Source organism: Papio anubis, chromosome 8 (genome assembly GCF_008728515.1).
Source record: "Papio anubis isolate 15944 chromosome 8, Panubis1.0, whole genome shotgun sequence".
Classification (NCBI taxonomy): Eukaryota; Metazoa; Chordata; class Mammalia; order Primates; family Cercopithecidae; genus Papio; species Papio anubis.
This window is the reverse complement of record NC_044983.1, coordinates 103,217,483-103,230,474: the sequence shown is the minus strand read 5'-3', so window position 1 is coordinate 103,230,474 and position 12,992 is coordinate 103,217,483.

Genomic DNA, 12,992 nt, shown 5'->3' with positions numbered 1-12,992 from the left:
TTAAGTGAAATGTTAAAAATTTAAAAAGTGAATTTTCTTTTCTGGATAAGTTATCTCCTAACTTCTTCATTGATTTAAGTAGTACCACTGCCTTTTAGTGTACCCTATCCCTGCATTCCAATAAGACAATAGCTTCTGTCTCTTTTTCATTAAGACCACTCCATCCTTTCTGTAATATGTGTCAGTGATGCAGTCTTTCCTTGCTCTCGTAGCCCAATTTACATGAATTAAGGTTATGGACTCATACACAGCCAGGAAAACGCTTTTAAAAAATAACTATTTGAATGCCCTTTCTGGCTTCCTTACTTGCTCTGGAATCTGTAATTCCTTACCTGTTTTTTCCCATTATCTTTTCCTTATTAGAGTCTGGTCCTCATTTTATGCCTAACCTATGAAAATTGAGCATGTGCTGAATGCCTTTTAGGAGTAAAACCTTGTAAACAATGGTAGCAGTACCCCCATTCTCTAGCTTGTTCATTTCATCTGCTAAGTAATTTTTAGGCCGATGTTTTGTGTCATCTTGAGCCCTTCTACTACAGAGACAGTAGAATAAGTGATGTGATAATGGAGGAGGCATCAAGGAAGGCATCTCTGGGGAAGTGTGATTTTGCATGAAGCCTGAGTAATGAATGTATAAAAGTCTAAGAACAGTCCAGACACTGGAAACAACCTGTGTGAAGGTCCCGAAGTGCAAACAGGGTCAGCAAGACCAACGTACAGGCAAAAAGGAAGAGTTACTAGAGCATAGTTAGGAGGAGAATGGGACCAACATGAGGTCAGAAGTAAACAAAACCAAGGTCATGAAGGGTCATGAAAGCTGTCGTGAAAACTTGGATTTGATCTACGGGCTTGGAGAAGTATGGGAGGATTTTAAGCAGGGGAGCAATGTGCTGATTCCCATGCTGGGTTTACTTTGGCTGCTGTGTGGAAGGTGGATTTTCAGAGTGAAGGCAGAAACACAAGTTGGCAGGTTATTGCAATAATCAGATGAGAATTAGTGTGACATGAGCTGGTAGATGGTGATAAAGAAGGAAAGAAGTGGTTGGATTCAGGACCTAGTTTGGTAGAAGAGCCCATGAGACTTGCTGATGAGCTAGATGTAGGGTAAAGAAAGACAAGGGACTAAAGAAGTTTCCTATGCTTCTTGTCCTGAGCAACAGGGTATATAGGGGACACAGGGATGACAGGATAATAATACATCCATTTTTCACATGCTAAGTTTGAGGTGCCTGTTGGATATCTATGTGGAGATATCAAGAAGGCAGCTGGATGTAAATCTGGAGTTTAGGGAAAAGATCAGGGCTACAGATATGACTTTGGGATAAAGCAGTGTGTAGATAGCACTTAGAACCATGGAAGTTTATGGAATGACTCAGAGAGAGAATATTCAAGAGAGAGACTTAGGGACACTCAAAGCTTAGACATCAGCCAGCAAATGAGGCACTAGTAAAGAAGTTGAAAAAGTGTCTAGAGAGGAAAAAACCAGGAGCCAGGAGTCACTAAGAGTGACTAAGATCTGGGAGTCAAGGCTTACATAGTTGCCTTCCCCTTCATTTTACAATAAAAATATCAGAAGATGTGAAAAACAATTAGAAAAAAATTATAATGACTTCAGGTTTTGGTCTTCTCAAATTCATTTCCTCATTGTACACTGCAGGAGTGAAACTTAACAATAGTTTATAATCTCCTTGAAAACGGTTTTGAGGTAGAAAGAACATAAAATAAGTCAATGTTCAAAAACTTTAGAAATGGCTCTTTGTATAAATGTGCTAATGATACTTAATTTAAGGTTACCATATCACCTACCAATGTCATCTACATTTATGATGAAATAATTATGTAATGACCCTACAAATTGTTTTCTTTCAAATTTAATAAAATGTATCAAGTGAACAACAAAACAACATTCTGCGAATTACAGGTCCTTGGGTTTGTAATTTTCAACACAAGGACTTTTTTAAAACTTGTAATTACTGGGGTACTTAGGTAGCAGCTCTCTGATGTGAGGGCATACAAGTTCGAACAGTTAGATATTGTATACACATGCAATCATGGTATTTAACTGGAAAGCAAGATCGTGGTAAAGTATCTTTCTCAGTGTTTGTTTAAAATAGGAAAACTAAAGCTTTGAGTACTTCCATTTTGTTTTTAAATTAAATAAACATGTTGCTAATCTTTTTCCCCATCACACATGCTTCACCTGAGTTTCCTCTCTCTCTCCTATGTATACTATCTGGGAAAACTAAATATGGTAGAGACTTCTTGTACTTGTTTACATTCTCTTCTCTCCTCTCTGACCACAGAGAAACATCTCATTTCTCAATCCCTTTGCAATTAGATGGGTCTTTGTGACCGATTTTAACCAATGGGATTTGATGGGAAACCACGTGTGTCACTTCGCGGCTGGGATACTTAAGAGCAGGGACATGTTCTACATGATTTCTTTTCTCCTTTGGCTGTGACCACAAAGACAGAACCACAGGGTGAAAGCAGCTTGGATCTCTAAGTTACTACAGGGGAAAATGTTGTCTTGAATGGTTGCCCAATTCAAATGGAACTCTGAGCCAAAAAATAAATGCTTATCAATTCAAATCACCAAAATTCTGGAGTAATTAGTTACCTTTGTAACTAATAACCCAGTACAGTTCTTGGCATTCTCTGTATTACAGTTTTTCAGTTTGCTTTTTCTTGAGATCAAGAAACTATATGACTTATAGTTAAAATCTGATCAGTAGATCTAGAAAAGAAGAGTCAAAGGATATTTCACCAGAATAAACAATGTGCATAAAAGAATTTGAAGGACATTTATTTTTAATGAAGTATCTAATTTTGATATAAGACATAGACAAATATTCCAATAATGGTGATATAATAATCTGTTGTCAAACTTCTTTAAAGATTCATATATCATTAGATGACCAAGGGAACACATGATTTCTGTTTTTTTCCATGTGCCTATTCTATGCAACAGATGTAGGCAACCTACAAAATTGTATTAGTGATGGCTGATAATCATTCTGTTAATGAGGCTTATCTTTGTATTCTCTAATAGCATATCACTGCCCACCCTCCCTACAAAACATAGCCTCATCCAGATTCCATCCATCATGGACCAATTTGTCTTCTTCACCCTCCAAAACCCATTGTTGAAACCCTAACTCCCAGCGCAATTGTGTTTGGAGATAGGACCTTTAAGGAAATGATTAAGGCTAAAGTAGGTCGTAAGGATGGGGTCCTCTTCCAATAAGACTTGTTCTTTTGAAAAGAGGAAGAGAGACACCACGAGCACGGGTGCATGGAGAAAAGGCCTTATGAGAACACAGTGAGTAGATGGTCATCCACAATCAGGGAGAGAGGCCTCTAGAGAAATTAACCTGCTGACAGCTTGATCTTGCAGCATTCAGAATTATGAGAAATAAATTTCTGTTGTTTATGCCACCCAATCTGTGGTCTTCTGTTATGGAAGCCTTGGCAAACTAATGCACCATCCTTCACAAGGTTCCCCAGAACCATCACCTCCTTCATGTGGTCTTACTGCTCTGACTTATCATCATTGATATCTTCCTCTGAATTTCTGCAGTGAATATAATTTGATACCTAGTAAAACTTTTAAATAAAATGCTTCAGCTTTTATATTCAATAATCTTATCTCACCAACCTAAGCTGTAAACCCTTTAAAGTGAGAGCTGTATGCTTTATGTTCTATCTTTTTCTTCTTCAGAATTGCAAATATTGTAGCAATTCAGTAAAGGTTTGGTTATTGGTTAATTGAAAGGATGTTAATCGTTCAATATTTGCTTCTGGATTTTTAAACAATTTATTTATTTATATATTTATGGAGACTGAGTTTCACTCTTTTCTTCAAGGCTGGAGTGTAGTGGCACGATCTCAGCTCACTGCAACCTCTGCCTCCCGGGTTCAAGCGATTCTCCTGCCTCAGCTTCCCAAATAGCTGGGATTACAGGTGTGTTCCACCACACTCAGCTCTACTAATTTTTATATTATTAGTAGAGACGGGGTTTCACCATGTTGGCCAGGCTGTTCTCGAACTCCTGACCTCAGGTAATCCACCTGCCTTGGCCTCCCAAAGTGCTGGAATTACAGTCATGAGCTACTGTGCCTGGCCTGATTTCTCTTTTTTTTTTTTTTTTTTTTTTTTTTTTTGAGACAGTCTCCCTCTGTCACTCAGGCTGGAGTGCAGTGGCGTGATCTCGGCTCTGCCTCCTGGGTTAAACCTATAGCACCTGCTATTTCCAGGCAGTCTGCCATGGAAGTACTAATAGGCCCAACCCTGCTTAGCTTCTGAGAGCAGGTGAGATCAGGCACGTTCAGGGTAGTATGGCTTTAATACCATAATAAGACCTTTCTTTTTTTTATTCTAAAATCTGAATCAGCCTAGAATCCCAAGAAGAAAGTTTTTGAGAGTCAGCTGAGATAATTTTTATATTTTTATATGATTTTTCAGTTATAATATTAAATTTTTCTAAAATATACGACTACTACACAATAAATTGCTTCCTATTATTTTTATAACCTAACTGTACTTATCTGGTCTTGCTCAATGTTTAAAAGGGATAGTAAAAAGGAACCAAGGCAATTTGTTTAAATTTACTTCATATTTATCAGATGAGTTCTCAATCCAGTGCAGTTTGCAAGGTGACACATGGTCAGTTAATGTTTTAATTAGAGAAGTAAAACTTCTGTATTAATTTTAAAAACCCTTCAATTTTGCAATTAACTAAAGGACTTGGGATGAATCGATATAGGTTTTCCCTCACCAAGAGGAAAAAAAGTGGGCTCACCCACATTTAATGATGAGCTATACTCAAAACGATACTGAGCCACTCTGAGCTCTTTCATACATGCATTCATTAAAATAAGTAAATTATCCTATCTGTATTCCTTTAATTCTGTGTTTATGTCTTCATGTATATCCTTCTGCCTTTCTCTTCTCCCTTCTCTGATTCTATCCCTGCCCCTTTGGTCCTGCCATCCTGTGTCTGTTCCTGAAAACAGAAGATGTTTTCTCCTGGATTTCTAGGCAAAATACTCCTGAAAGTTCTTAGTGTCCTCCACTTTGTTCTGAAATTATGTTATTAAGAGCTTACTGAACAAATCTCAACATTGATCAAATGGAAAAAGGAAGCACCACCACGTTACAGCTCCAAGCAAAACCACTTTATGAGTGTGTGGCTGGGGTACACGTTAATGGCACCAGTGCCCAGGTGGCCAAATTTATATCCACCCTCTTGATCTGATAATACAGAGCAGGAGGATGAATTGGTAATGAACCAGGCTGAAAACAGATGGTGACTCCATGTGTGTATGCTGCTGAAAACCTACAAAGGGAAAACATTAAATATGTGTCTTTAAATTTAAATTAGTGCATTTCAAAAACAGACAGTTGAGCTTTTGAAAATAGGCTGGCTGAATGTGTTTCATCTTATAGTTTTGAACTCTGATGTGTTTTGTGGGATAGTAACAGACAAAATGGATGGTATGTTAGTTACCCTTTCTTTACCTCCTCAATATCAGTGGTGTTCCACTGTAATTAGGTGCTTGTGTGTAGTTCTTTGTCATTAAAATTGCTACACCCTAATTAGGAAATTTAGAAAATTCAAAAGACCACCATCTAAAAATTGGCACCAATTATTAAATATATTTTCTCTGATTATATGATTTTTTTGGCTCCACAATACTGATTGAGTTTAGTGGTGAAATGGTTTGTTTTAAAACATGTTCTTGATGTTAGAACAAACAATATTTTATCAAAGTGAACTAAAATATATAACATTCTACTGGCTATATATATATATACTTGTGCTGTACTGGAGATATTTGGGTCTGAATCTATCCAGAAATTATTTCTTTGATTTATACTCAGTAACAAATAAAACTGGTACTCAAATGCCAATCTAAACACATCCCAGAATAATTTGGGGGAAAAGCTACCACAAACTCACCCTGTGATTCTGTGAGGGCCTTAGATGATTTAATATGAAACTACATAAAAATGAGTAGAGCTGAATGCTGGGTAAAGTTTACAGCAAGTCCACAATTTGGTCTGGACTCCCCAGACAATGCAGCTACAGGGCACTGGGGCCCAGATAAAAGAAGGGTAGGAGTGATTCACTCTCTACCTCACATCCCACATCTGCCCTGCATAAATCCCCAGGCTGTTATACCTGAGCAATTTCTTCTGTGTTCTTCCAGGTAAAACTCAAATTGTCCAAGATCAAGGCAGACTTAATTTACATCTCGGACATGTTTGAGTTTACCCAGAATGGCAGGATTTCTTAGCTGTGTCCATTCTATACTACTGTGTGGACCTTTTAAATATAATCTCACCATTTCTTTTTGGTTGTTATTGATGCTGCTGCTGCTGCTGATGATGATGATTTGGGGAGAGATTATTATAACTTTTATTCCCCTTTTGTACAAAGATACTGAAATCTTTAATAAACGTCCTCATCCAGGAAATAAACTGAGTGGTAAATACTGTTGTACCCTAGGGAAAAAGGGGAAAGTGAGTTGCTAAAGGGGCCTTTTCATAGGGTCCTGGCTCTATTCTCTTTCCCTCCAAATGCTCTAGTCCCTGCTTCTCTCCTTTTCTTTCACTTTTTGCTTGCACATAGGCAATTTCAACTTGAGAAATACAATTTAGGGAAAGTAAGACTCCATGATTTTTATTGGAAATGATATGTTATTCACAGTAGAACAAACTAAAAAGAACAATAAAAATCCTTGCCCCTTGTCACTGTGGTAAATGTGTGAAATAACCAAAATTAAAGTTTTAAAGTGTTTGAAAGTCCCAGCAGCTAAAGGTGCAGTTGCATCAAGTCTACAACAGGCTGGGAGCATTGGTAAATTCATGATGGTGGTACTTCTGCTCTGTGGTTCAAAAAACCGTTGGTTGCTCCTTTTACTAGACTGAAGAATTCATATATAGATTACATGATAAATTCTCTGAAGACAGGGCTCTTTGGTTTAAATCAGTTTTCCCAGATCACTTAATATAGTATTTTGCATATAATAAGTACTATTTCTATAGTGATTTACAGTGTCTAATGGATGTTTTTTGGTAACTTGGCCTCTATACAAATTGTGAGGTATAACAAGCAAGCAGTGTTATTACATTTTACACAACAGGCAATTGAGGTTGAGTGAGTGAGTTTATTCTAGTTCTACAGTTTTCTTTATACGAGGCTATATATAAATTAGTGTTTGCTCAACAATAACTGAACCTGAAATGGGTGGCCAAATGGTCTGTGAAAAGGCCTCACAATGTGTTTCCTCTGGGACTAAATTACTATCATAACTAAATGGAAGGCATGTTTCTATCGTCTCATTCAATGTTTTGACACCAAAATGTGGTTCTGCTTAATTTAAATAATTTCATCAAAAACATTTATAAAACATATTCTACTTTGAATGTCAAGCAATATGACCCTAATTAAGATAAATAAGACATGACTTTGTACATTCCTTATTCATTTTCAAAACACTTACGGTGTCTTACTGTATGCCAGGTCTTACCATGCATTTGGAGGAGAGATTCCAAAAAAAATACATAGTCCATGCCCTCAAGCAGCATCAAAGTAACTGAAACAGAGCTGCAAAGGCATACTTGGGCACTTGGAACACAAAATGCTAAAATAGAGATATGAACAAAATATTCTGCTACCATTTCTATTGTCAGTTTTTATCAATTCAGTAGTCACAGTCTTACAAATGTACTTTTGCAGGATTTGCCATTCTCACGCCCTCTTTCTAGGGAAGATTTGTTGTTTTACTACACCCCAAGGTGGTGCAATGTGGTTTGCAGAGCTGCATCGATATTGTTTGCCCACAATATGGATTCCCAAGCTATGTTTTTTGAAAGACTGCTGTAGTATAGGAAGCATATAACATGTTCAACATCATTGCTTTTGAAGATTCATGTATTATTACAACTCTTCTTGGAAATTTCAAATACAATTCAAGAGGTTTTACAGATCAAATGCAATCTTTGATATACATGCATGCAATTTGAGGTTAATATCTTTAATAAAGGTGAAAGTGTTCTTAAAATTATCAAAAACTAGTATTTTGACATTTTATGATTTTAAAATACAGAAATGCTAAAAAATGTATCTATACTGTCTTCTTCCAAAAGGCCATTACTTTTAACATTTTCATGTGTTTATTTTTACTTTTTAATGCATTAAAAATAGAGATCATACTGATTTAGATACAATTTATAATTATTTAGAAAACATATTGTATCAGACATTTACCAATATTATTAACGTGTAGATAGTATTTTAAAATAAAGGATAGTATTTTAAAATAAATCATTCATTTCTTACGTACTTAAACTGATTCCAATGTTTTTCTGTTAAGTGTCCATGTAGCTTAATCAATCCATGCACCAAACTGGACCTGGAATATAATTCCTTCCCTTAAATAACTCATCTCCAGTAGAGAAGATAAACATGTAAACGGGACCAACTATATAATTTGTGGAGCTCAGTACAAAGTAAAAATGCATAGCGAGCCCCTTCTTCAAAAATTAGGAAATTCAAGACAGCCACAGCATGCAATAAAATCAAGACTGGAGCCCTGTGAAGCATAGGCCTTGTGCAAATGCAAGGGTCACCAATCCAGGAAGCCAGTCCTGAACGTAAGCCTAATGTAAGTCAGTACAAGATGGTAAATGCCTCCATGGAAGTGTGTATTAAATTATAATAGGAACACAATGGAAGTGGTACTTCCATCTTGACAGTTCTAGCAGCTCTGCCAATTTGCATGATCAAGATAAACCTGACTCCTTTTAGCAAAAAAATGCAGACAATGACTTTAAAAATAGACTTAATTGCAAAAAAAAAAAAAAAAAAAGAAATAGACTTATTTGGGCCTGCTGTACCCTCTAGCCAGGTAATAGGTAGCAAGTATTATTTCAGAGACTGAATCCAACATTTGGAGAAGAGAAGAGAGTCATTTTCATATATGAAGAATAGTGAGGCAGACATAGGGGATGAACACCAAATGTTTGTAATTTTGTTCCCTAATTTATGGGAGCCAAGGAAACTCACATTGTACTTCTTTTCCCCTAACCCACACAAGACAATATAATTCTAAGAAAGCAAATGAAAAATATTCCAGCACAGGACATCAATCGTTTTTTACAATAAGAGTGAACAGACCAACAGACCTTTTGGCTTTTCTTATTTGGATTAACTTCAATGTCTAAAAGTTGCTAAGTAACACTTTTAATAATAAGAGATTTCAAGGCCAGGAAATTAATGGTCCATGACCCTATTTAAGAGAAATATTAGTGCATCGTAAGGCGAGATGGCTGAATACAGTAATGGGAACTTTGGGTAATACACTTAACCACTTTCATGTGCTACTTTTTCATTGCTGCTCACAGTCAATTTGGCAGACACGATTTTTTTTATTAGACCATTTACTAAGATCATTTCATCATTATCTCAAGTTAGTTAATAATTACACTGGAAAATAATGATATAGAGAGAATAACCATTGTATAGTTGTGACTATTTTGAAACACAGTTGTTTCTAGATCTGATAAATATAAATGTTTAGAACACACTAAATACAATTTAACTTTTTCAATATGCATCTCATGGGCTCATTTCAGCAAAACCAAAGCAAATCAAACACACAAACACACACACACACACACACACACACACACAAGCATACACACACACATATACAACCCTCTCACTAACCTTTCCCTGTGCTGGAAGTACTTATCCACTCTTCCTTGAACTTGAGCAACTCAGTGCTCCCTATGAAACTTAAGCCACAGTCTCAACCACCATACAAACAGGACATAACCTGGTGAGAGAACAATCTCCAAAGGTCTCCTGAAGACTAACTTTGGCGAAAATTGTGTCAAGTCTGAGCAAAAGGAAACTTCAAAGGAATAAACAGCTTCTGTGGATTAGTGGCCATAGGAGTTTTAAGGTTGAATAAAACCCTTGACTGGAATAAAATAAAAACTGACTTGGACTAATTTTGCTGAAAGTACAAAGGGTTTCAGGGGGAACATATCACCTTTTAAAACAAATGCTTAATTCCTTTATAAAAGACATTGAGTTTTTCATCTGAGAAACTTCTTCAAGGGGCAGAAGCAATTTACCTTCAAGCACTGGGAGTTAGGCCATTTGAAGTTACATGAAACTACTCATGGCCTCTGAGAGTGGAGACTTTGGAAAAGCTGGGGATATTTTAGGAAGCTCTGGAAGAAAATACTAGAGACACTTCTTTTGGCTAACATACGAAAAGCTAGGATTCCAGACCTAGCTTTTTTTCTTTGTTTCTTGAGGAAATGAAAAGTGCTTGCTCACAAATTACCTAAATCTTTAGCTTTACTGTTTCTGTGATAAACACAGAGGGTTGCTATTTAAAAGCGACTTTTTCTCCCTACCAAGATCTGGAGGAGAATGGCTGAGGATGATGGCATAGGGACTCTGGTTATAAGTAAGTTATTCCCACGATGAACCTCAGGCTTCTCATCTGTGAAATGGTTTAATAACCTGTTGGGAGTGTTGAGAAATGCAATGAGTTAATGTGTAAGGTAATTTCTACATAGCAAACATTTAATAAATATAAATAAAGGAATAAATACTTTTACAATACAGTACATTGTATATTATAATGTCAGAGAACCTTAAAGCAATGTCCAGCATTATGCGTGACTGATCAGGCTTCATAAGACATTTTTAGTGGGCAGGTCCTGACTCCCTCATCCCTGTAAAGCTTATGTTCAGGACCCCATATGATGACAGACAGGTTCACCTCATAAGACCGTGGCTCCTGAGACAGCTGTATGGAAGAACAGCCCTCGCCTGACCCATTCTGTGACTGAAACCATCCATTCTCAATTTTCTCTGCAACCTCCCAGCATCAACTATCTTTTTTTGTCTGCTCAAGGGTAATAAAAGCTTCTTGATTGGTTCTGATCTCTCTCTTCAGACACTTCCACAAGACCCTACATTTTACTCTTCCTATTATACTCTTCCTCAATGCACAGCCATAATTAAAGAAAAACTACTCCATGAATTACTCTCAGTTTTCAAATTTGAAGAAAAGTTAATGACAAAGAGGAAAACAAGGTGTTTGGGAACGAGGGCAGTAAGAAAATTTTTTTTTAAGATTTCGGAAAAGCTCAAGTATATCCTATCAAAACTTTAATACATTTAAAATTGGAGAAGATAAAAACGCGAGTTACTCTGATGTGAAAATGCTTTGAGGAAATGAACAAAAATTATTCGTAGAAGAGGAAACCCAAGTGACCACTAAACATGTGAAAAGATGCTCAACTCCACTGGTAATAAGGAAAACATAAATTCAAACCATATTGATGTACCATTTCACACCCTTTCATTTGAAAGCATTTTTATGTATGATTATGCCAGGAATTAGTGAGAATGTGGAAGATAGGAATTTATATGCTGCTGGTGGAAATTTATATTGCTATAAAGTTTTGGGGGAGCTATTTGGTGACATCTATAAAATGGAAATTTTGCATATTTGGTGATGCAATAATTCCATTTCCAAGGATACTCCTGAGAGCCTCTCACACATGTACATGTGGCAGCCTGTATAGGAATGTTTACAGTGGTGTTATTGAAGCGTCATTGTTAAAAGTCTAACAACCACAGCAGAAATAAGTCATGGGATGCTCACATGATGGAAGAACATGAACAGAGGAGTGACCAAACTAGCTTTATAGTTATCAACAAGAATCTTATATACTTGTAGGAAAATCTGGTTTCCAGAATACCTAGAGTATGACATCATTTATATAAAGTTTAAAAACAAAAAGCAACATTGTATACATATGTAGTATGTGTGTGTGTGTGTGTGTGTGTGTATACATAAATTAGAAAGAAATGCATAGGATTACTAGAAGCCAAAATCAACATGGAATGTACTTCTTTGGAAAACCGATATGGCTAGGTGGGAGATATAAGCATCAGGTACACAGCATATGTCAACTGTTGTTGATAATGCTTCATTTCTGAAGCTGGGTTTATTGTTTTATTATTTACACTTTTTGTTTCTGAAATATTTCATAATTTTTTTCTAAGACTTTGAAGTATAAGATACAAGAGGGGTTTGGCCAAGTCTAATTGGCTCTGAAGAACTAGACCCAGGATTCCAAAGAGAGGAAAAAAAGCTCCAGTTCCCAGAAACAATTATTGAGGACACCCCATAATAAAGGTCCTGACAAGCTTTCCTCCTTCTGCTTTACATTGTAAGTTATCACCTCTCGCAATTTCCTTTCTTATTCATTTTCACAGTTGTCCATGATCAGTGGACAATAAGCTATTCAGGTATTCAAAGTCTATGTCTGATTCATTGTCCTAGCCTCATGCTGTGGTCAGTGTTCAGCACATAGTGGGTGCTTAATACACTCTGGGTGAGTGAATGAACAGATAACAACATAGATGGGGCAATATGATAATATAGAGATGACCTCATTATTCATTGCTATGACTGTATTGATTTCAACATGTAAAAATCAGCACAGACAAGAAAAGGTAAATCAAAAATAGAATACTTGGGCTCAGCTGCAAAATGAAAGGGAGCTACATATTTGATTACAGGAGTTAAGGTAATTCCCTTCAAAGTGATAATTACGGGAGATGATTCTAATTTGAAACTGGTTTTCTAATTGGTGTTTGGCTTTCAGAAATCTCACAGGCCTTTAATTTATGTATATTTTGCTTAACTCTTCATAGCTCACCCCAACCACCAACAAACCCCTCAAATTCTTTTTTAAGATCGAGGAGGTGAGTCACATAAAGTCCAAGAATTACCAGCTACTATTCAGATCATTTTTTGTTATCCAAAATCTTAAAAAGATAAAATTATTAAAACATATAAAATAAAAGCATTAACATTATAAAAAGGGTTTTCTGCTAAAATATCACCTGCCAGGTCTTCCCTGACCATCCGATCTAAAATAGCAACCT